Raw genomic sequence first — 22,267 nt, forward strand, 5'->3', positions numbered from 1 at the left:
AGCTGGTGCTCTCATGCATGCTTCAGTGTTGCTTGCCTCGAAGCTAGCATAAAAGGAATTTATCTCGTCTGGTAGGCTCACGTCACTGTGCAGCCCGGATTAGTGTCCCGCTTTTAGTAATCGGCAGCTCTAGCCTTTAGCTCAGTGCGGTTGCTGCCTGTAATCCATGGCTTCTGGTTGGGAAATGTACATTACTGTGGGGACGACTTTGTCGATGCACCTATTGATGAAGCCGGTGACTGAGGTGGTATACTTCTCAATGCCATTGGATGAATCCCGGAACATATTTCAGTCTGTGCTAGCAAAACAGTCCTGTAGTTTAGCATCCGCGTCATCTGACCACTTCCTTATTGAGCGAGTCACTGGTACTTCCTGCTTTAGTTATTGCTTGTAAGCAGAAATCAGGAGGATAGAATTATGGTCAGATTTGCCAAATGGAGGGCGAGGGAGAGCTTTGAGTGCGTCTCTGTGTGTGGTAAAGGACTTTTTCCCTCTGGTTGCACGTGACATGCTGGTAGAAATGAGGAAAAACGGATTTAAGTTTGCCTGCATTAAAGGCTCCGGCCACTAGGAGCGCCGCTTCTGGACAAGCATTTTCTTGTTTGCTTATGGCCTTATACAGCTCGTTGAGTGTGGTCTTAGTGCCAGCATCAGTTTGTGGTGGTAAATAGACGTCTACGAATAATATAGATGAGAACTCTCTTGGTAGATAGTGTGGTCTAGTGTGACCTCAGACGAGCAATACCTCGAGACCTCTTTAATATTAGACATCGCGCACCAGCAGTGACTGACAAATAGACACACCCCCCGACCCCTCGGCTTACCAGAAGTAGCTGCTCAGCCCTGCCAATGCACGGAGAAGCCAGCCAGCTCTATATTATCTGTGTCGTCGTTCAGCCACGTCTCGGTGAAACGGAAGATATTACAGTTTTTAATGTCCTGTTGGTAGGATAGTCTTAATCGTAGATCGTCCAGTTCGTTTTCCAATGATTGCACGTTGGCCAATAATACAGAGGGAAGTGGTGGTTTACCTACTCGTTTGTGAATTATTACTAGGCCCCCTGCCCAACTCCCCCTTTTCCTCACGCTGATGACGGTGAAGAAAAAGCAGTATATATCCTTCGCGTCGGACTAATTAAAAGAACAAATCTTTGTCCAGTTTGAGGTGAGTAATCGCTGTTCTGATGTCCAGAAGCTCTTTTCTGTCATAAGAGACGGTAGCAGCAACATTATATACAAAATGAATTACAAACAATGTGACAAAAACTAACAAAATAGCACAGTTGGTTAGGGGCCAGTAAAACGACAGCCATCGCCATTATCACTAGTCTGAGTGCCAGTCAGTTTTGCGCAATCACGCCAACTCCTTCTGTCACTAATTGTCATGCCAAACATGATTTAGGACAACAGATATTGGACATACTTGGGTTGTGTCCTGTAGACACAAATGATAACAGCAGGAACAGAAGGAACACTGGACACAGATATGCCTAATAAGAACCTACATTTACCTCAAACACATTGGATGTGTAAAGGATTAGATGAATACAGGTAAGGAATTATGCTGTCCTCAATAAAACCATGGCGACTAACTTACCCCTCGAGACTCTAGACTCCTGGGTGACCTTCGAGTTGATTCTCTGATGGAAAAGTACAATTTCTTTCTTTATTACTGTTGTTTCGCATGTCAAAAAACAAGGGCAGGAGTGTCTATATTATGAAAGTGCAAAACAGACACTCGGCGTGAATTCGAACACATAGCACTCCATCTAGCAATTCCATTTATATATGTGATGGATCGCACATTGCATATAAACAGCCAACTGTCACTGCCGATGAAATCAGTGGGTTTACCATAGTAGGACAGACAACATGAGGGTGTTGCCCAGTGGAAAGGCACTGAAGGCGGAGTATACTCCGGCCTGTTTCTGTCCGGTTCTCCATGCCATCTGGACCTACTGTGGAGGAGTAGCACCAGTGATGCCCACTATACTGCGGTTAGCCTGCTGGGATGTAAAGATCACCTCTCCACACTGCCAGGATGACGGAACAGTCAGGGGTATCATCAGAGGACTCTGGTGACGTGTCACTCTGGAATGAGGTGTTCCTGGTGCCCATAGAGAACACATGGTGCCCAGTGCCGTTTGAGACACCTACAAAGTAAAGATACAGAGCTGTATTCTGCTATTATAATATAATCCATCATCTGACACAAGTGCAGAAACGGCAAGGCTGAATTGTGAATGGTATGCTACATTTGAAATGTACGCTATATAATAAGTCAAATGACAATCTACTGCTTAGAGATCACTCCCCTCCCATCACAGTAATATTCACAGAGAGTTGTCTTCTTTGAAAAACAGCTTTTTGTTTGCTCCACGGCAGGCTCTTTGTTAGTGTTGCTGAGGAATAAAGACAAAGGAGGGAGCCCTCCACTAAATCCCCTCCCAGGAGAGGAGCCGCCTCTGTCAGTGCTCAGATATGCACGCGAGCACGCACGCATAACCTAAGTGCAGCATAAATCATGCGACAAACACCCTGCAGAGACGTGTCCACAGCCACCGCCCAAAGATACCGACGTATACATTTATAAGCCCAGAGCCGAAAGGTAACATGAAAACATTCCATCTAAATTGATGCTGACAATTATCTCAGGGACAATTTCCCCAAAATGAGCAGAATGAGTGTATTAGGAGGAAGTGATGTTTAAAGGGATGCACTGGCTCATTTATAAAAACCAAATTCATCTGTTATCCACTGAGTGAAAGATTAGCTATAATCATATCAAATTAACAATATTTCATTAGAAATCACTCCAATCTACCACAGCCCTCCCACATCGGGACCAGACAGTCCGCTCCATGATATATTTGCGTCATTTTATTTTCTTCTCCATTGGAAATTAAGTATTATTTAAGATGAATACAGTTCATGGGGGGGGGGGGGGTTCTTACGGGTTTTCCTACACTCTGTACAAAGATCACCATCTGTGGCAATGACACTGCTCTGTTATTGTTAATGCCCCCCACACAAAGAAACAGTTCCCAAGAACACTGTGTTGGGCAAGATAACCAAAGAGAAGTGAGTAAGAACCACTGCTGTGATGGGTATCCAGATTATATTACTGCCTGGACATCTAGCAGTCAGATCCAAGCACTGACTGGCATTAATACCCTGTTCATCTCCACAAGGGTTGCATCCCAAATGGCACCCTATTCCCCTATGTAGTGCACTACTTTTGACCAGAGTCCTATGGAATAGGGTGCCATTTGGCACACACACCCGGTCTACCCCCTAGTTCACTTTCAAACTAGGAGAATATACAGTGTGACTAACAGAAAAGGAAAAATAAGCATTAGATTCTTCAGAAAGAAGAGATTTCTACATGTCATAAATCCTGAGCCCTGGTCCAATATTTCCTCAGTCTTTCCCATTCCGTCTTCTTGCAGAATCCACAAAGCCAGAGAGAGCCAGGAGGTATGAACCCCCCATGGCGCTGAAGATCAAAATAAATATTTTGTCTGTGATAGCTAGGCTATTCCTCCTTGCCACCATGGCAGATCTGTGTTTATTGGGAGTAGTATCGCTGTTCGGTGCCAGGAGAGAGGTGTGTTTGAGGGGCTCTGTTCTACTGGGCAGAGGTAATACTATCTGACATTTGTTTGTTTGGAGGGGTATGGCTCAGTTGGTTGAGCATGGCGCTTGCAACGCCATGATTGTGGGTTCGATTCCTGGGGCCACCCAAATACACAAAAACATATGCACGCATGACTAAGTTGATTTTGTAAAAATGTCTGCTAATGGCATATTATTAAGCTTAGCGTTCTGATGGATGTCTCTTAATTGGCTAACACAGTCAGAGGTTGTATCCCTCTGCGCTGACTAAATAACACCTTGGTAATAATTACTACCCTTCCCTGCCTTCTGCTCGCTTTAGTTCAAGCTAATGAAAAAACTCCCACAAGCTTCTAAAAGTACATTTGTTAAATCTCAAAGGGATAGTGTGTAAGATTGTGGCAAATAAGCTGGTCTGGCTCATGAAACTATCTCCAACTTCTGCACGAAGAGACATACAAATGCTATCCACGAGTTCATCGAACTCTGGGTAAGTATAAAAATGGGCTTCATTGCTAGAGTCTCGCTCTATTCATTTAAGGTTCGACACTGTTGGCTGGAAGCAAATTAAAGCAATTAAACAAAAACAAGTACTTTGCAGTGTCCTTTTCAGTGGAAGCACAGACTGTTGTTGCAGTAGCACCTCCAGAGAACAGCAGGTTTGACAGGCTGCTTGCCATGCCCAAGAGGAGAATGTGCTTTCACATGGACCACCACATTCTTTGTATGTGTAAATTAATAAAGGTGATTCTAACCAAGACATCACGCCAGCTAGCACCAAGACATCACACATAACAAAACACACATCTTTCCTACAGTACATCAACGTTACGGCCTTAATCACTCAGTAACCTTACTCCAAATGGTTGGCAGTACATCAGATAAATTGTGAACAGACCGTCTGGTTATGTCAATCTACACCTCAAGAAGTTATGGGAGAGAAAAGTCTTCGTAAGAAAATACCCATCTCTGATATGGCGTACTGTATAATCAGTAATGAGGTCAGGCATGATTGTGCTTCTTGGAAAGCCCCATCCCACAATCATTACAAAACATGATTTAATTTATATCCGAGACAGACAGGGACTGGTCTAAGAATAGAAAGGACAAAAATCATAATCCCTGATTAACACAAGGCACCTGACACGTCCCAAATAGCACCCTATTCCCTATAGTGCACGACGTTTGAAGGAACATGGTGCCATTTGGGACACACACTTGGTGTCAGTCAGTGGTGCTGTGTAGGGGCTGTTGGTTTTCTTCTGGTCAGTAGCCCCAGTGTGACAGATAGATATGTGGTCCAGTGGGGTGTCTGAGGCAGTGGCCGTGCTATGATCCGACTGAGCGGCTGCAGATAACAGACCCACTGGGAAGCATTACCGCAGGGGATCCAGTGAACATCGGACGGACAGACACATCCTTCCTGGTGACAAAGATATGAGGGGGAGGATAAGAGGGGGCCTGGCTCTCCGTGCCACCAGTAGAGAAAGGAGACGATTGATGCACACACTGATGGAGCTGATGTTTCAGACTGAGGGCAAACAGTGGTGATGGGATAAACAGGGGAGGCCGGTGACCGTAGACTGAGTACAGTGGTTCCTCAATTAAAAGTTTAGAGCTTATGACGCAGCGTATTTCCGTCATAGCGCCAGACTATTGCAAGGGAGAGTTAGAAAGCTGATTATGCTTTTGGTTTCTCTCCCTAAAAAAAACAACAAAGAATTAATTCTGAAATAACAAAGTGTGAAAAGAGTTTATATAAAGTGAGTTTCTTTGCAGATGTAATTAAGAAACTGAATGAAAGAGAGTGGACTACAGCGACGAAAAACCGACAGGCAAGTCATCAGAACGGGCCTCATTTATGCACATTGTGAAAACCTTTACAAAAACGAATTTTGTTGCAAACCTCCAAGTTTGTAGCAAATATGCTGCAATCTAAATAGTGTGTCAGAAAATGTTGCCAGGAATGGTGAATCTGAGGCAGACCTTTGGCAACAATAATATTTATTGCCAAAACAGTTCGCCAGAGTTTTTTCCCCTTCTGACAAACAATTCCCTCAAGATTCTATTTGAGTCTGTGGCAACAATATTTATTGACACTAGTGGCAAACAGTTCACTAGAAGCCGTTTCTGGTGAACACATGAGTTTTAAGACAAGTAACCGTTGATGACCAATCAGGGGGATTAGAAAAATCTGTTGTAAAATGGAAACCAGGCTATCTAGCTAGCTACCTATCAAAGTTGTCCGTGAGTGCCTAACTTAAGATTTAAACTTCCGGGCCTCCCGAGTGGCGCAGTGGTCTAAGGCACTGCATCGCAGTGCCAGCTGTGCCACTAGAGATTCTGGGTTTGAGTCCAGGATCTGTCGTAGCCGGCAGCGACCTGGAGACGCTTGGGGCAGCGCATAATTGGCCCAGCGTCGTCCGGGTTAGGGGAGGATTTGGCCGTCCGGGATGTCCTTGTCCCATCGCGTACTAGCCACCACTCCTGTGGCGGGCCGGGCGCAGTGCACGCTGACACGGTCGCCAGGTATACGGTGTTTCCTCCGACATATTGGTGCGGCTGGCTTCCGGGTTAAGTGGGCATTGTGCCAAGAAGCAGTGCGACTTGGTTGGGTTGTGTTTTGGAGGACGCACGGCGCTCGACCATCGCCTCTCCCGAGTCTGTACGGGAGTTGCAGCGATGAGACAAGACTGCAACTACCAATTGGATACCACAAAATTGGGTAGAAAATGGGGTAAAACAATAAATAAAAATAATTAAACTTCCTAATAAACTTTAAAATTGTTGAACTAATTGATGCCTAGGTAGCAATGTAATGTTTTATGGGATAGAGTAAATCACATCTGTCAGTGCCACTGATGTTAGCTATCATATTGTTGCACAATTAATTTGATAGCTATCTAGCTAACTAATGATTTGCATAAACACATATTTTTAGGTGAATACTAGCCAGTCAGTGGAGCTGACAGATTGAATTTAGTATAAACAAAATCCCATAAAACATGACATTGCTACCTCGGCATCATGAGTTCCCGAGAGCCGATCCTTGAAACGACAAAATAACACATTTATTTAGAATAATTGTTTTTATGAATCCAGACAGTAGGCTATTATTCCTCTTCCCTGCATGACTTAATTTGTCTGCATGTATATTCAACATTTGGATAAAAAGAAACCATGCTATGAGGAAATATATATCTTTATTTTCAAAATGCAATGTGGTACATTGACAACTCAAATTGCTTTGAAAGAGCCTTCTAATTTAAACCTAAATAAACAAGTCCCAGAATTGAATATAGGCTTCAAAAATCCTACATTTACTTAGAATAGGCCTATTCAAATGTTTACCAGACTCACTGGTTTAAACTCCTATATGGCCTGCGTATGGTCTATAAATGAAAGCCTAAATTAGACAACAAATAAACATACTAAAACAATAACTTTAGGCAACAAATTAGCCAATTTAATCACTTCGATGAAAGACTGAATTAGCCAACAAATAAAGCTACTAAAACAACTTCAAAAACAGTCCATTCCTCACTCGGATTTCTTCCAATTTCTTAAAAATAATTGGGGTGGAAATCTTCAGTCAACATGTCAAGTGTAATTGTGCCATTATTATTCAAGTTCTCAACTCTGGGACTACCCAACATTTTTTTTAATGCAGGACTCTAGTGAGAGAGGAGAGACTCTGGAAAAAACATTCACACCTCCGTTAATTTACAAAAGGATAGTCTAATAGCTTGGCTAGGTGTGAAAAATCCCCCAATTTGTGCCACAGTTTAGGCTACCAATAGATGCTGCGGTCAGTCTTCTGAACGAAGGTAGAATAGAGTCTACTACGCATACTAATGATAACGACATGACTTATTATAATGATAATAGTAAAAATAGCAAAAAGGAAATCAAGGAGGGTAGGAGGAGCGAGCGCTGCGTCCTTATTACAGTATGTAAACAGGTGCAGGCCAGATTGTAATCAAACAGCACAAACAGGTGCTGTTTGATTACAATCTTTTTTCTGACCGTTTGGAACAATGTAAACACAAATACAATAATAATTTACAAACAAATTATAAATCAATCCCAGCTAGTCTGTTCTAAAGAAAAAAGGTTTTAAATTCTTCTGTGCAGCAAAGATCGGGGGCCCAGGGCAGTAACATTCAGCTCATCTGATGAAGGTGCAGATGGATCAGATTCAAAGATCGAGTCATTGAAGGCAGACCAAGCAGAAAGAGAAACTCTGAGGGCAGAGACGTGCGACGGCTGATGGGATTCATCCGGAGCCAGGCGGCATTGACGGAGTGCCAGGCCGCATTGGCGTAGAGTCAGAATCACAGACCTGATTTGCCCTGACGAAAAATGCATCAACCCCCTAAAAATATGTCATTTTATTATAATCCACGTAATAACTCACACGAGACGAGCTGTAGCGAGAGGAGACAAACTGCGTATGTTAAAGACGATCAGAAAGAATGTGTAGTTTAAGCTGGGTATAAATAAAACAGATCCGGGTTCCAACAGCCCTGGACACAACTCATTGGAATGCCCCCACACCACGGCCCAACTAGCAATTTATACCAGTTCAACGGAGTTCCTGACAACGCGCAAAGAAAAGAGGCAGGGCTGAGGGGCAGGACTCTTAAATACAGGACGGTATCCGTGATTTGGCTATGCATACTGCAGGCCAGGGCTGCCCAACCCTCTTCCTGGAGATCTACTGTCCTGTAGGTTTTCAGTCCAACCATAATTTAACACACCTGATTCTACTAATTAGCTGCTCAACAAGACCTTAACTATCTGAATCAGATGTGCTACATTGGGGTTGGCCTGAAAACCTACAGGACAGTAGATCTCCAGGAAGAGGGTTGGGCAGCCCTGCTGGAGGCCTATAAATTGTCTGGAATAATGCCTCTTTCAAACCATGAAGCTGAAACAGAATATAAACCATTAATTGTTTGAAACTTGGACGTTTTACTCCATATAGACCTTATGAGGAATTTCTTACCTTGCTTCAATAGCTTAGCAAAACCAGACCATTCAAACTCTGAGGGAATTAATTTATAAACACTTCCTCATATGCCATTGAAACTAGTATCTCTTCATTTCTCGGTTTTCAAATCACAAATAAAGCTTTATGCTGCAAAATAGCCTTCTAAATAGACTAAGCCTTCATTAGCTTCAGAATATTTCAGCTCATCCACTCAGCCAGGCAAACAAACAGTATTATAGTTTTTCACACTTTACAATAGTGTGACAAAGTAAAAATACCAGTAATCAATTAGCTGCATTAGCCTGGCCTATGTGTGAAAAATTCCCCCCAATTGCCACAAGTTGTGCCTCCGTGTCTACAGACAACATTGGTTAAGGCCTACAGTTTTTAATTTAAAGAATGAAGCAAATCAACTTTATAATAGGTAATGATTTATATACAGTATATTCAATAGAAAGGAGCATCTACAGTATTTGTTTATCAAGCTCTTTATTTTTTCTTAATAAAAGAATGATACAAAATGTAGATGTTAACATCAACTACCTTTTAGTTGCACTTCCCCCCCCCAGCGCCAAGACAATGACATCATCAATGTATTTGTTGCATTGTTGTATTGTTAGTTACTCTAGCCAAAACGTCTTGATGGCATTCAAAAGTTGATCTTTGTTTGTAGGCTTGGCAGAGCTACGAATATATGTTTTCAGATGATGCCAAACAAGTTTGATCAGGTTCAAATCAGGAGACCTACACTACCGGTCAAAAGTTTTAGAACACCTACTCATTCCAGGGTTTTTCTTTATTTTTACTATTTTCTACATTGTATAATAATAGTGAAGACATCAAAACTATGAAATAACACATATGGAATCATGTAGTAACCAAAAAAAAGTGTTAAACAAATCAAAATATATATTTTATTTGAGATTCTTCAAATAGCCACCTGTTGCCTTGATGACAGCTTTGCACACTCTTGGCATTCTCTCATCCAGCTTCATGAGGTAGTCACATGGAATGCATTTCAATTAACAGGTGTGCCTTCTTAAAAGTGAATTTGTGGAATTCCTTTCCTTCTTAATGTGTTTGAGCCAATCAGTTGTGTTGTGACCAAATCTGTCCTTTGGTCTGGAGTTCAAATTTGAGATTTTTGGTTCCAACTGCCGTGTCTTTGTGAGACGTGGTGTGGGTGAACAGATGATTTCCGCATGTGTATTTCCCACCGTAAAGCATGGAGGAAGTGGTGTTATGGTGTGGGGGTGCTTTGCTGGTGACACCGTCCGTGATTTAAAATTCAAGGCACACCACAGCATTCTGCAGCGATACGTGATCCCATCTGCTTTGGGCTTAGTGGGACTATCATTTGTTTTTCAACAGGACAATGACCCAACACACCTTCAGGCTGTGTAAGGGCTATTTTACCAAGGAGAGTGACGGAGTTGTGCATCAGATGAGCTGGCCTCCACAATCTCCCGACCTCAACCAAATTGAGATGGTTTGGGATGAGTCGGACCGCAGAGTGAAGGAAAAGCAGCCAACAAGTGCTCAGCATATGTGGGAACACCTTCAAGACTGTTGGAAAAGCATTCCAGGTGAAGCTGGTTGAAGATAATGCTAAGAATGTGAAAAGCTGTCATCAAGGCAAAGGGTGGCTATTTGAAGAATCTCAAATATTAAATATATTTTGATTTGTTTAACACCTTTTTGGTTACTACACGATTCCATGTATTATTTCATAGTTTTGATGTCTTCACTATTATCCTACAATGTAGAAAATAGTAAAAGTATAAAGAAAACCCCTTGAATGAGTAGGTGTTCTCAAACCTTTGCTTTCCCCAAACAAAGTTGGAAGCACAGAATCGTCTACAATGTCATTGTATGCTGTAGCACTAAGATTTCTAAGGGACCTGAACCATGAAAAACAGCCCCAGACCATTATTCCTCCTCCACCAAACTTTACAGTTGGCACTATTAGGGCGGTTCTGAAATTTTGTCAGCTGGTGATTGTCAAGCAAAAAACTGCCGGTCTCACGGTAATTGACCGTTAATTAACAAACACATTTAGCATCTCTAGGCTCCACACATAGTCTACAAGCCACTGATGCAGACCTTTGGAACATCTACATTTTAAAAAAGTATATCAAATCCATGTCCAGATGTCACAATAAATCCATTACTTATTTTAGACAGGTCTAAAGAAACATGATATGAAGAAAAGGTAGTCTATTTCAGAAGAACAGAATAGAATACTCTGCGTTGTCCTTATGGTTGGCCCTCATCAGGCTATGCTATACGGCTGTGGGCTACACTAGTTCATTTAGTAAAGATTTGCTTAGAATTCTGTGGCATTATTTTATAGCATGAAGAATACAATTGAAGAAAGCTGAATAAAATAGAAAATATATTTTCTCCAAACTATTTGAGGGAGTGCAGACATTCTGTGTTGAGCGGTTAACAAAGAAACAGGTACTCCTATATGCTTAATTTAGAGTTATTTATGTAACTTTAGTTATGATAGAAATGTTGGGCTATATGTTTCGATTTTGAAAACATTCTAAGGCTGCATGTACAAATAAAATTTGTATTAGTCACATGCGCCGAATACAACAGTGAAATGCTTACTTACAAGCCCTTAACCAACAATGCAGTTTAAAAAAATACGAATTAGAATAAGAAATAAAAGGAACAAGTAATTAAAGAGCTGCAGTAAAATAACAATAGCAAGACTATATACAGGGTGTACCGGTTAGTCGAGGTAATTGAGGTAATATGTACATGTAGGTAGAGTTATTCAAGTGACTATGCATAGATAACAGAGTATAGCAGCGGCGTAAAAGAAGGGGGGGGGGGTCTTAATGCTTGGGGGTAGAAGCTGTTTAGAAGCCTCTTGGACCTAGACTTGGAGCTCCGGTATCGCTTGCCATGCGGTAGCAGAGAGAACAGTCTATGACTTGGGTAACTGGAGTCTGACAATTTTTAGAGCCTTCCTCTGACACCGCCTGGTATAAAGGTCCTGGATGGCAGGAAGCTTGGCCCCAGTGATATACTGGGCCGTACGCACTACCTTCTGTAGTGCCTTGCGGTCGGAGGCCGAGCAGTTGCCATACCAGGCAGCGATGCAACCAGTCAGGATGCTCTCGATGGTGCAGCTGTAGAACCTTTTGAAGATCTGAGGAAGATACGACGCTAATGATGATTAGAAAAGAAGTTGCATGAAAAGCATGAGATCTGCTTTGTTTTTTTCCCACAGGCTGTACACACGTCATCAGTCTCTCCTTCACAATTGGACAAGAATTGATAATGCCTTGAATTTCCCGCCTGCATTTGCCCCCCCAAAAAATCCATGCCTTTTGCGGCCAATGGCCATGGTGCTGAATATAATATTTATAATTCCCTTCTCTCGGCTGCGTGAAAAAGCACCTCTCACTCATATGGATCTCCATCACGTGATCGGGTCTTTCTCACAGGCTACAAGTGAAGACAGACACATCGGGGACACAACTGCGTGTGTCCTTATCCAATTTTGAGGCGCATATTGAAGATATTGGAAGAACTATCCACATTTATTTTTCATCAGCCAACAAGATGAGTCATCATGTCATCTATGCACTGAAATAGCAAATGGAGGACGCTTTTGCCGTGGTTCCTTTTCATGCCAGCCAGGTAGGCTATACTCCTGTTGTAAAGAGAAGCAATGTGCTTCATATTAGGAAAGTTGAGAAATAAATATAGTAGACCTAACCTATAGAAAGCTGGATGGGATCCTTCTCTTTTTAATAGAGGCATTCACTCTGTTCTCACGCAATTGCATAGTCTATAGAAATGTTGCGCAACTTCCACTGGACCTCTTCATCCATTAAATATCTTGGAGTATATCTACCAAAAGATACACCCAAACTTTATTGCATGAATTATGATCACATCAACAAGACAATATGATGACCTAGACAGGTGGAATTCACTTCCCTTAGATCTTAGTAGTAGAATTGAAACAATCAAAATGAACATCCTGCCGAGGTTACTGTCCTTGTTCCAATCACTGCCCATAGAAATCCCACCTAAACAGTTTAGGGAATGGGATAAACGGATATCAAGGTTTATCTGGAACAGTAAGAGACCAAGAATTAGATATGCAACATTACAATTACCAAAAAACTGTGGGGGTATGGCCTTACCAAACCTAAAATATTATTTTGTGTCAGCCCAATTGAGACCTCTGGTGTGTTGGTGCAATTCAGAATACGAATCCAAATGGAAAGACATTGAGACTACTTTGACAGAGATACCCATACAGTCAGTTTTGGGAAATAAGGACATGGTAATAGAAATATACAATAGACCAAATCAGTGGATTAATTTCTCTCTGAAGACATGGTTTAGGGTAGTTAAGCAAAATAATTTAGACAGACAGATCAAACTGCTGAGTTGGCCTGCATACGACCCCAGCTTCATCCCTGCAACTCAGGACAGCAGATTTAAACAATGGATGCAGAAAGGCATCACATTATTCAGTACAATTATAAGTAAAAAACATGGCTTGGATAAACAAGATTTTTACAGATACCTACAAGTTCGACACTATTTCTTAAGGGAGATAAAAGTGATTCGAGCACCTCAAAAATGTATCCAAGTATTCACTAACGCATACAACTTGGGGAGTAACAAAAAAACGATTTAAAATCTCTACTTGGGTATTCAATCCTCAAAGAAACATTCTACAAACTATATTAAAAAGAAATGGGAGGAGGAACTTAACATTGAAATAACTGATGAAACATGGTTGAACATATTAGAGACTCAACAAAGCTCCACCAACTCAAGGTCATGGAGAGAATCCTGTTGGAAGAACGTTATACGTTTCTTCATAACACCTAAACTGAAATCAAAACAGACTGGCTCCCTACACCCTTGCTGGAGAGAATGCGGTCTATTGAGGGCGGACCACTATCATATCTTTTGGACTTGCCCCGCAATCGAAACTTACTGGGGAGAAATAAGAGCTAACATTGGAAAAATAATGGGATTTGACATAGAACATTCATTTCTTTGTACTTGGGTGAAATAGCTGATAACTTACACAATAGAGAAAAGTACCTCTTGAAGGTCCTACTGACAGCCAGTAAAAATGCTATCACTAGGAAATGGCTACAAAAAGACCCTCCCACAGTGACACAATGGATATACATTGCAAAAGAAATACACCACATGGAGTGTATGACCTTTGCTTTAAGGACACAAGAGGAGAGAGGTCAGGAATAATGGAAAAAATGGGTTTTGTACTTGAAAAAGGTCTAATTCAAAGATTTCAATGTAACTAATATGATGAAGGTATGATGTGCACTGTAACTGCCAGATCTTTTTTTTGTTATTTTATTTTACTTTTTGTACTTTCTTTGTGTTCCTCAATAAAAAGAAAGTATAAAAAAAAAGGAACATGAGCTCATGGGCTCATGGGTTCTCATTAAGTGTTTCATTAGATTTTCAAATACACTTGCATTGATGTCAGAGTGATTAGAGGGAGAATAGAGTGCCGAGTACCAGGCAGTTAGCAAGTTTGGTAGGCTACTAATGACCATCAGCAGCATCAGAGCTAGGAGAAGCCTAATTAAATGTGACTAAGCGGTCACGTGGAATTTGACTGTCGTCAAAACTCGTGACCGCAGGTGTGGCGGTAATATGGTCACCCTAACAGCCCTCAGCACTATGCATTCGGGCAGGTAGCGTTCTCCTGGCATCCGCCAAACCCAGATTCGTCCGTCGGACTGCTAGATGTTGAAGCATGATTAATCACTCCAGAGAACGTGCTTCCACTGCTCCAGAGTCCAATGGCGGAAAGCTTTACACCACTCCAGCTGACGCTTGGCATTACACATGGTGATCTTAGGCTTGTGTGCGGCAGCTCGGCCATGGAAACCCATTTCATGAAGCTCCCGACGAATAGTTCTTGTGCTGCTGTTGATCCCAGTAGTGAGTGTTGATGATTTTTACGCGCTTCAGCACTTAGCGGTCCCATTCTGTGAGCTTGTGTTGCCTACCAATTTGCGGCTGAGCCATTGTTGCTCCTAGACGTTTGCACTTCACAATAACAGCACTTACAGTTGACCGGGGCAGCTCTAGCAGGGCAGAAAAATGACTTGTTGGAAAGATGGCATCCTATGACGGTGTTACGTTGAAAGTCACTGAGCTCATCATTAATGCCATTCTACTTCCAGTGTTTGTCTATGGAGATTGCATGGCGGTGTGGTCGATTATATACACCTGTAAGCAACGGGTGTGGCTGAAATAGCCGAATCCACTAATTTGAAGGGGTGTATATGCTTTCAAAATGCATACTGCCTCCAGCACATTGCAAAGTGGTGTGTGACGTGCTGATGAATCCTACCTTCCATTGCCGTTTGATGCAGCGTTACTGAGAACTCGGAAATATCTAACTTCCGAAATGGGAACTCGAAACAAAACGAGCTCCGACTGGGGAAAAATCGTTTTGTACAGTCATCCAACTTGGGAACTCAGGCCTCTTTCTACAGCGCCAACTTTTCAACCTGAAGATCACTGACGTCATGATTTGACCATGTATTTTTCAGAGTTCCCTGTTATCTTGAAAGCACCATAAGATGCTGCAGCAGCAACTCGTCTGACATATTTTCTACTCCAAGGCTCTGTATCTGTATGCGTTTGATAAATAAGATACATAACAAATCTACTGTACACACGCGCCAATTTTATCCCACAAAATTATGCAAACTGACCTATAGACCAATAAGCATGATCAGTCAAATGTATTTCTATCGACTGGTATTTCCACCAATGAATAGGCTAAAAAGCATTATTTCGCAATGGGATTGTTTCTTCTTCTCCCGGACAATTGGTCGGCGCAAATTTTATTCATCGGTTTTTACATTATTTATTTTTTAATCGGACAAAAGCCGGCTAATACCGGCTAACAGAAACTGAGATGTAGAGTTATTTGAGTCATTGAATGCAGACAAGCAGAAAGAGAAACATTCTCCGAGGGCAGAGATACGGGCAATGGCTGATGAATTGGTTCAGAGCCAGGTGGCACTGATGGAGTGCCAGGCCGGTTTGGCGGAGAATGACACATTGAAGAGGGCGAGGCACACTGTACAGTAGCTTAATCAACATCTGCACTTCGTCTAATTCAATAATATATTTCTACTACTGTAAGATGCTGTGTTTTTATTTTTTAGAATACAGTACTGGGCTTATAGTAGTGATGGACATTGGTCACAGTACACACCTTGATGAGCCATTAAATTGGACAATAGCCAGCCAAAACTCTCATAGTAGCTAACTGGTGATCAAAACTAAATTGAATGAGAGGAGAGGTTGGTGTTAATGGTTGGTGTTCTTCAGGAAGAAAATTAATTCTTAAAAACAAAAATAACCGTAAATAAAAGAGAATGGAACCAGTCAAATTTGAATTGAAACGACCAGGTTTATTTGAAATGACCAAATGTCGGCCTTTAACCATCCGACTATTTCACACAATATTGTGCAAATATTTATATTTTTGAAAGACTTGTATTAACGGATGTTGTATGAAATTGTAATTATGAAGTGTATTCACAATTGCATGGTACGATGAGCTCTGCCCAACTTCAAATGCCGTGATTAGTAAATGGAGTAGATATGCTCAAAGTTCCCCTCTGGTGGTTCGAACGAGCAATAACGGCACACACTGTAATGCACCATACTGTACCACGGTGTCCCGCATGCTATACCACAGTATGAATGCAACTTTTAATTGAAGAACCACTGTAGGCAGAGCTCTATTGGAGAACACACCCTGGCAGCACCTCAAATGGCACCCTATTCCCTTTATAGTGCACTACTTGAACATTTCTCTCTCTTTGAACAGAGGCGCTTTGACGCAGTAACACATGGAATATGTATTAGCCTCCTGGTTAAACGTGTGAGGTAAGTCTGAATAAGAAAAGTAATTTATATCATGCTGTGATAACTAAACTTGTACATTTAACTGAGAATTAATTAACATACAGAGATGTAAAGAGACCTGATGACAAGATGGATGGTATGGACAGCTGTCTCCCTGTTTCCTGTACTTGTCTTGAACATTTTCACACAGCCCACAGCTTCAAAACACACTGACAGGTTTGATTCACACATGATGAAAAGCAATCATGGCAGGCTGTTCACCAAAGGCAGTACAGATGCTCCAAAATAGCTCATCAAGACAAACTATCAAGAGTTCTACTAAACTGAATGTTTATCATTATATGAAAATGAATTGCAGATGTTTTCGCAGGTGAAGCAATATGCTTGTGTTTCTAGCTCCAACAGTGCAGTAATACCTAGCAATAAAATAAAAACACAACCCAGAAAAAAAAGTGATATTCTGTAAGATGAGACATGACTAGAATACAGTATGTATATATATTAAGTGGGTGAAACAGTATGTAAACATGATTAAAGTGACCAGTGTTCAGAGGGCAGCAGTCTCTAAGGTGCAGGGTAGAGTATCGGGGGTAAGCCGCTAGAACAGAGACTGAGGTTCAGGGCAATTGTTTAACAGTCTGATGGCCTTGAAATAGAAGCTATTTCTCAGTCTCTCCGTCCCAGCTTTGAAGCACTTGCACCAGAGTATGTGAGCGGAGAGCAGCTGGAGTGGATTGTGCCCAACTTGACTGGCGCGCGGAGCGAGATTCGCAAAGGCTGGTGCGTCTGCTTTCTCTCCCGCTCTAATTTCGCTCCAGTAGCACTCACTTCAAGAGCTCAGGGCATGCCCGCCCAGCATGCATGTGTAGTCTACTTGTGCGCTGCTATGGCCCCTTGCTTTAGCTACTGTCATGGAGTTCGCTAAATATTTTAATAAAGAAACTGATAAAAACACACAGGTGCAAAATCAAGGTGACTTACAAAGATGAGGACCAAAATCGGTGATGTAGTGCCAACAGCTAAAGAATCATTGTGGAATATGAAAAGACACGTAACGCGAAAGCATGATGGTGTACTCACTACAGTACGTGAACATGCTAAAAGAAGTGGGTAGATAACTAAGTGCGCCATTGTAGCAAAAATAATTAGAAACAAAAAATCTGAGCTCTTAAACATTTAGTTCATTTTTATTCTATTTTCTATACAATAGGCCATAATTGATTATGGCCCAATAGGTGTAGCATATTCCCACATTCAAGGACTTTCCATTTTGATTGGCTTATTTTGCCCAAAAACCTTTAGGCCTACCTAAATTAAAAAAACAACTCTGCATCTCTGCTCAGCTTGGTAAGAGTGGCCAAAAAAGTGTTTAGCATCCCCAGTGACTCTTCAAGTATGAGAGAGGATATTCTCCGCTCCTGGCTTGCTCTCCAGGCACCATCACATGAGCCTGAAGCCACAGACTGGCCAAATTGGTGTTTCTAAAAATGAATTAAAAGGCACTAAGTCATTTTTTGTTAAATGTTTTATTTAATTCTGAGTCAGTCTATATGCGCAAGTTAAAGACTATAATGATTTAATACAGCAAAAAAGTTGTTTAAATGCTTAGTGCATTATGTCCCTACCAGCCTATTGTGTCGGACACGCAAATGCTTCACAATGTATTTATTTGTTGGCTTTATCCTTGAAATAATACAGCCTAAATAATTAATTTACGTTCTTTCTTAGGCTCCCTGTCTAGCTCCTGACCTATTTAGAGTGTTTATATGCCGTTTAATATGACATGTAGCCTATTTGAAATTATGTTTGCTTTTTACATTCACCTTGTCATGTTTATTCAAATACTTTTCATTCAAATCCATATAGTTTGCTTTCAATAATTCAAAACCAAATGGTAGGTCCAGGTAGTCACAAAAATAGATGGATGTTGGTTAAATTGTGAATTTAATCAATGGAGCGAATTTGGAGCAGCAGTTTTTTTCCCTGTGAGCGCGGAGCGGTTTTTAGCGGAGCGGTTGGAAAGTACCTGGAGCGACATGAGCGAGACTTCCAACCGCTCAGCTCACATACTCTGGCCTGTATGGTCTTCTCCTTCTAAATGGTAGCGTGGTGAACAAGCCATGGCTCGGGTGGCTGAGGTCCTTGATGATCTTCTTGGCCTTCCTGTGACACTGGGTGCTGTAGACATCCTGGAGGGCAGGCAGTGTGCCCTCTGGAGAGCCATGCGGTCACGTACAGTAAAATTGATACAGCCCGACAGGACGCTCTCAATGGCGCATCTGTAGACGTTAGTGAAGTTCTTAGGGGCGAAGCTGAATTTCTTCAGCCTCCTGAAGTTGAAGAGGCGTTGTTGTGCCTCCACCACGCTCTTTATATGAAGGGACCATTTCAGGTTGTTAGTGATGTGCACGACGAGGAACTTGGAAGCTTTTGACTCTCTCCACTGTAGCTCTGTCGATGTGGATGGGGGCGTGCTCTCGCTGCTGTCTCCTGTAGTCCACAATCAGCTCCTTCGTTTTGTTGATGTTGAGGGAAGAGTATTTTCCTGACACCACTCCGCCAGGGCTCTCATCTCCTCCTTGTAGGCTGTCTTATCGTTGTTGGTAATAAGGCCTACCACTACTGTGTCGTCTGTAAACTTGATGATTGAGTTGGAGACGCGCGTGACTACACAGTCATGGGTGAACAGGGAGTACAGGAGGGGGCTGAGCACGCACCCCTGTGGGGCCTGCGTGTTCAAATCATCGTGGCGGAGGTGTTGTTGCCTACCTTCACCACTTGGGGTCGGCCTGTCAGGAAGTCTAGGACCTAGATGCACAGGGAGGAATTCAGACCCAGGGCCCTGAGATGAGTGATGAGCTTGGAGGGTACTATGGCGTTGGAAGGCTGAGCTGTAGTCAATGAACAGCATTCTTACGTAAGTATTTATCTTGTCCAGGTAGGATAGGGCAGTGAGCAGTGCAATGGCGATTGTGTGGTACGTGGATCTGTTGGGGCGATATACGAATTGTAGTGGTCTAGTGAATCGTGTAAGGTGGAGATGATATGGTCCTTTACTAGCCGCTCAAAGCACTTCGTGATGCAGTGAGTGCTTACTCACGTCGGCCCCTTCACTGTGAACTTCGCTGTTGGTTTGAGGAGGGAGGAAGGTCATTCAGGGACATTATCCGGAATGGCAGCCTCTCCTCCAGCAAGCCTATAGACAGCTCGGCCAGTTCGGGTCCTACATCAGACCACCACATAAGCATCCAAACCTCGGAAAAGGCCAGTATGCATCCAATCCGCCTCTTAGTCAGAGCTGAGAACTTATCAGGTGCACCCATCAGTCACAGAGGGCACTCTGACCCTCAGCTAGGCTACATCAATACACGCATCACAAACATTGGGTATGCAGACAGAGACTTAGGCTGTGTTCCAAAAGGCACACTATGTGTTCCAAAAGGCACACTATTCCCTACATAGTGAGCTACTTTTAAAGAGGGCCCATACGGTTCAGTTCAAAACTACTGCACTATGTGAGGAATAGGGTGCGATTTGGGACACAACCTTATTGTGGGAGCCAGGCAGGGCTAGGCTATTTCTACAGACGAAAAGTCAATGATGGCTCCCAAACATATTCTTTATTCTATGTTTATTTAAATGTGGAACATATTGTGCCCGAGGGCTTTCTCAGCACAGTACCTAATGTAGCTAACGTGTTTTTTTTATAAATACATAAATTATCACAATGTACACTCCTGACTTTAATAGCAAAAAGATATACACCGAAAATGGACCGTAATTAGTATTTTCCACACAGCCCCTATTTCCTCCTAAAGTGGGGCTTACGTTCCAAAGCCAATCATAAAAAGGGCTTCTGAGAAAATGGAAGGATTTCCAAGCCAGAACTGTTCAAAAAATATGCGACGATCATCGATCAATGGAATTGTTATGAGGGAGAACAAGAAGGGTAAGAACAAAGTGGGAAAGAGGCAAACACAGTGGCTGCATAACAAATGGCACCCTATATAGTGGACTACTTTTGAGTCCTATGCGCCCTGGTCAAAGGTAGTGCACTATAATGGAAATAGGGTGACATTTGGGAGCACCCAATGTACCCGGCTATAATGGGGGAACAGGAAATTACCACTGTGATTTTAATAACATAAAACGACAGATCAATTAGCTCCCCTGAAAGAGACGCCTATTCACGTCGGAGAGCCAGCCACTCTGTGTGTTCCGGTGGAGTGCGGGGCTGCTGCAGCCGCGCCAAACCTGCACTCTGCAGCCTAATTTCATTCCCAGCCCAGCACACCCAGGAAACTGGCTCCTGCTACCTGACAGCTACTGAGCTTTTCATATTCTTCAATTATTATTTCTAAAATTACAGAGCGACGCAAAAACCAAAACTGTTCACGGCGAGGAGGGGGGGATGCAAACCAAAATAATGAGTTGTAGACGCTGGGGGAAAGTTCTGAATTAACCCAGGTGAGTGATCTCAGGCTGCTGTTGCTTTCAGACAAAATGGACTGACTTAAATGGCTAGTGCTATTATCGAGGCAAAACTTGATTCCTTGATGCACAGTCACTTGAGTGAGAATCCAATCTGACAACTTGGATCATAAGAAAAAGCCATGGCCATTGTTTTGCCCATAGGGAAATGACAACAGGATTTGAAAAGTGGTTTTCATCTAGCAGGTGCATGGCTGGACAAGCTTTCTCTACGGCCCAAAGAAGGAATATAAATATTTCACCTGTGAGCTAACGACTGATTGAATGAACATTCAGCTGAAGGGATATAGGCAAACAGGTTGGATTTTTAGCTTGAGTCCAAATCTACCCTCATTTCCTAGTTAGGGGAAAGGCTCTATGTATTTTACTTCCCTTCTATGCCTGTCTATTGATCCGTGTTGTCTTTGTCAAATAGTCCCATCTCCTGGTTTGGCTATTTCAGTGATGATCAATCACTTTCTTGCTGCTACTCAATGATTTACAGCTGGACCAGGGATATGAAATCAATATTGTAACACACAGACATAAGGAAGAAGACAAGGCTCCTGATGGCAAATAAATGAGAACACAGAGAGGTCAGGGCAAAACAGCCCTCAACACAAGAAAGGAAGAAGTAGTTGAATACATAGACACTGCTTGATAGTATGTTTGACACCTACCGTAGCAGCTAACTAAAGCACAGACTGAGTAAAGTATATTTTTTACGAAAATAAATGTCTAACACCTGTGGCGCTAAACTAGAGAATTCGTGAAGGTAGTACTCCGGCGGTATTTGGAAGAGACGGGGTTGATGCACGTCGCACAATGTGCATCAGAGAGAAGACGTTGAATCAGATCGGAATAGCAACTTGTATGTAAAACACTCTGCCTCCCTGCACCCAATTAATTTGAGTGTCTGCAGGTGTGCACAGCTGCACACCACTTCTGATTCTACTTACCTCCACCACGTATCTCTCTCTAAATGCCACCCCTTCGGTTACGCTGTGCAGACACTATCGGTTATCTGAGGTGATGTTGTGCTAATTAATTTACTATGTACAGAGCCATGTTGTATCTCTCCAGAGAAGAACACGTCTCTGCAAACTATCCAAATAGGGGACACTGTGCCTCCTTGAGGGAGGCAGATGATGTAAGACCACGATTCATTCCCCATATAAGGGTAATCTTCCCCGGGACCGCTGCTGTAATAATATATTCATAACATTTTAAGAGTGGTGTTGGTAGAGAAGGCTATTTCCCTCCAACACAAAGCAGAGA

General features: G+C 42.3%; 1 protein-coding gene across 1 annotated transcript in view; it reads right to left on the bottom strand.

Annotated features, from left to right (window-relative positions):
* rngtt (RNA guanylyltransferase and 5'-phosphatase) overlaps positions 1 to 22,267 on the bottom strand; it is a 144,996-nt gene that overhangs the window by 25,134 nt on the left and 97,595 nt on the right. The window lies entirely within an intron of this gene.

This window comes from Salvelinus namaycush, chromosome 24 (genome assembly GCF_016432855.1).
Source record: "Salvelinus namaycush isolate Seneca chromosome 24, SaNama_1.0, whole genome shotgun sequence".
NCBI classification, from domain to species: Eukaryota; Metazoa; Chordata; class Actinopteri; order Salmoniformes; family Salmonidae; genus Salvelinus; species Salvelinus namaycush.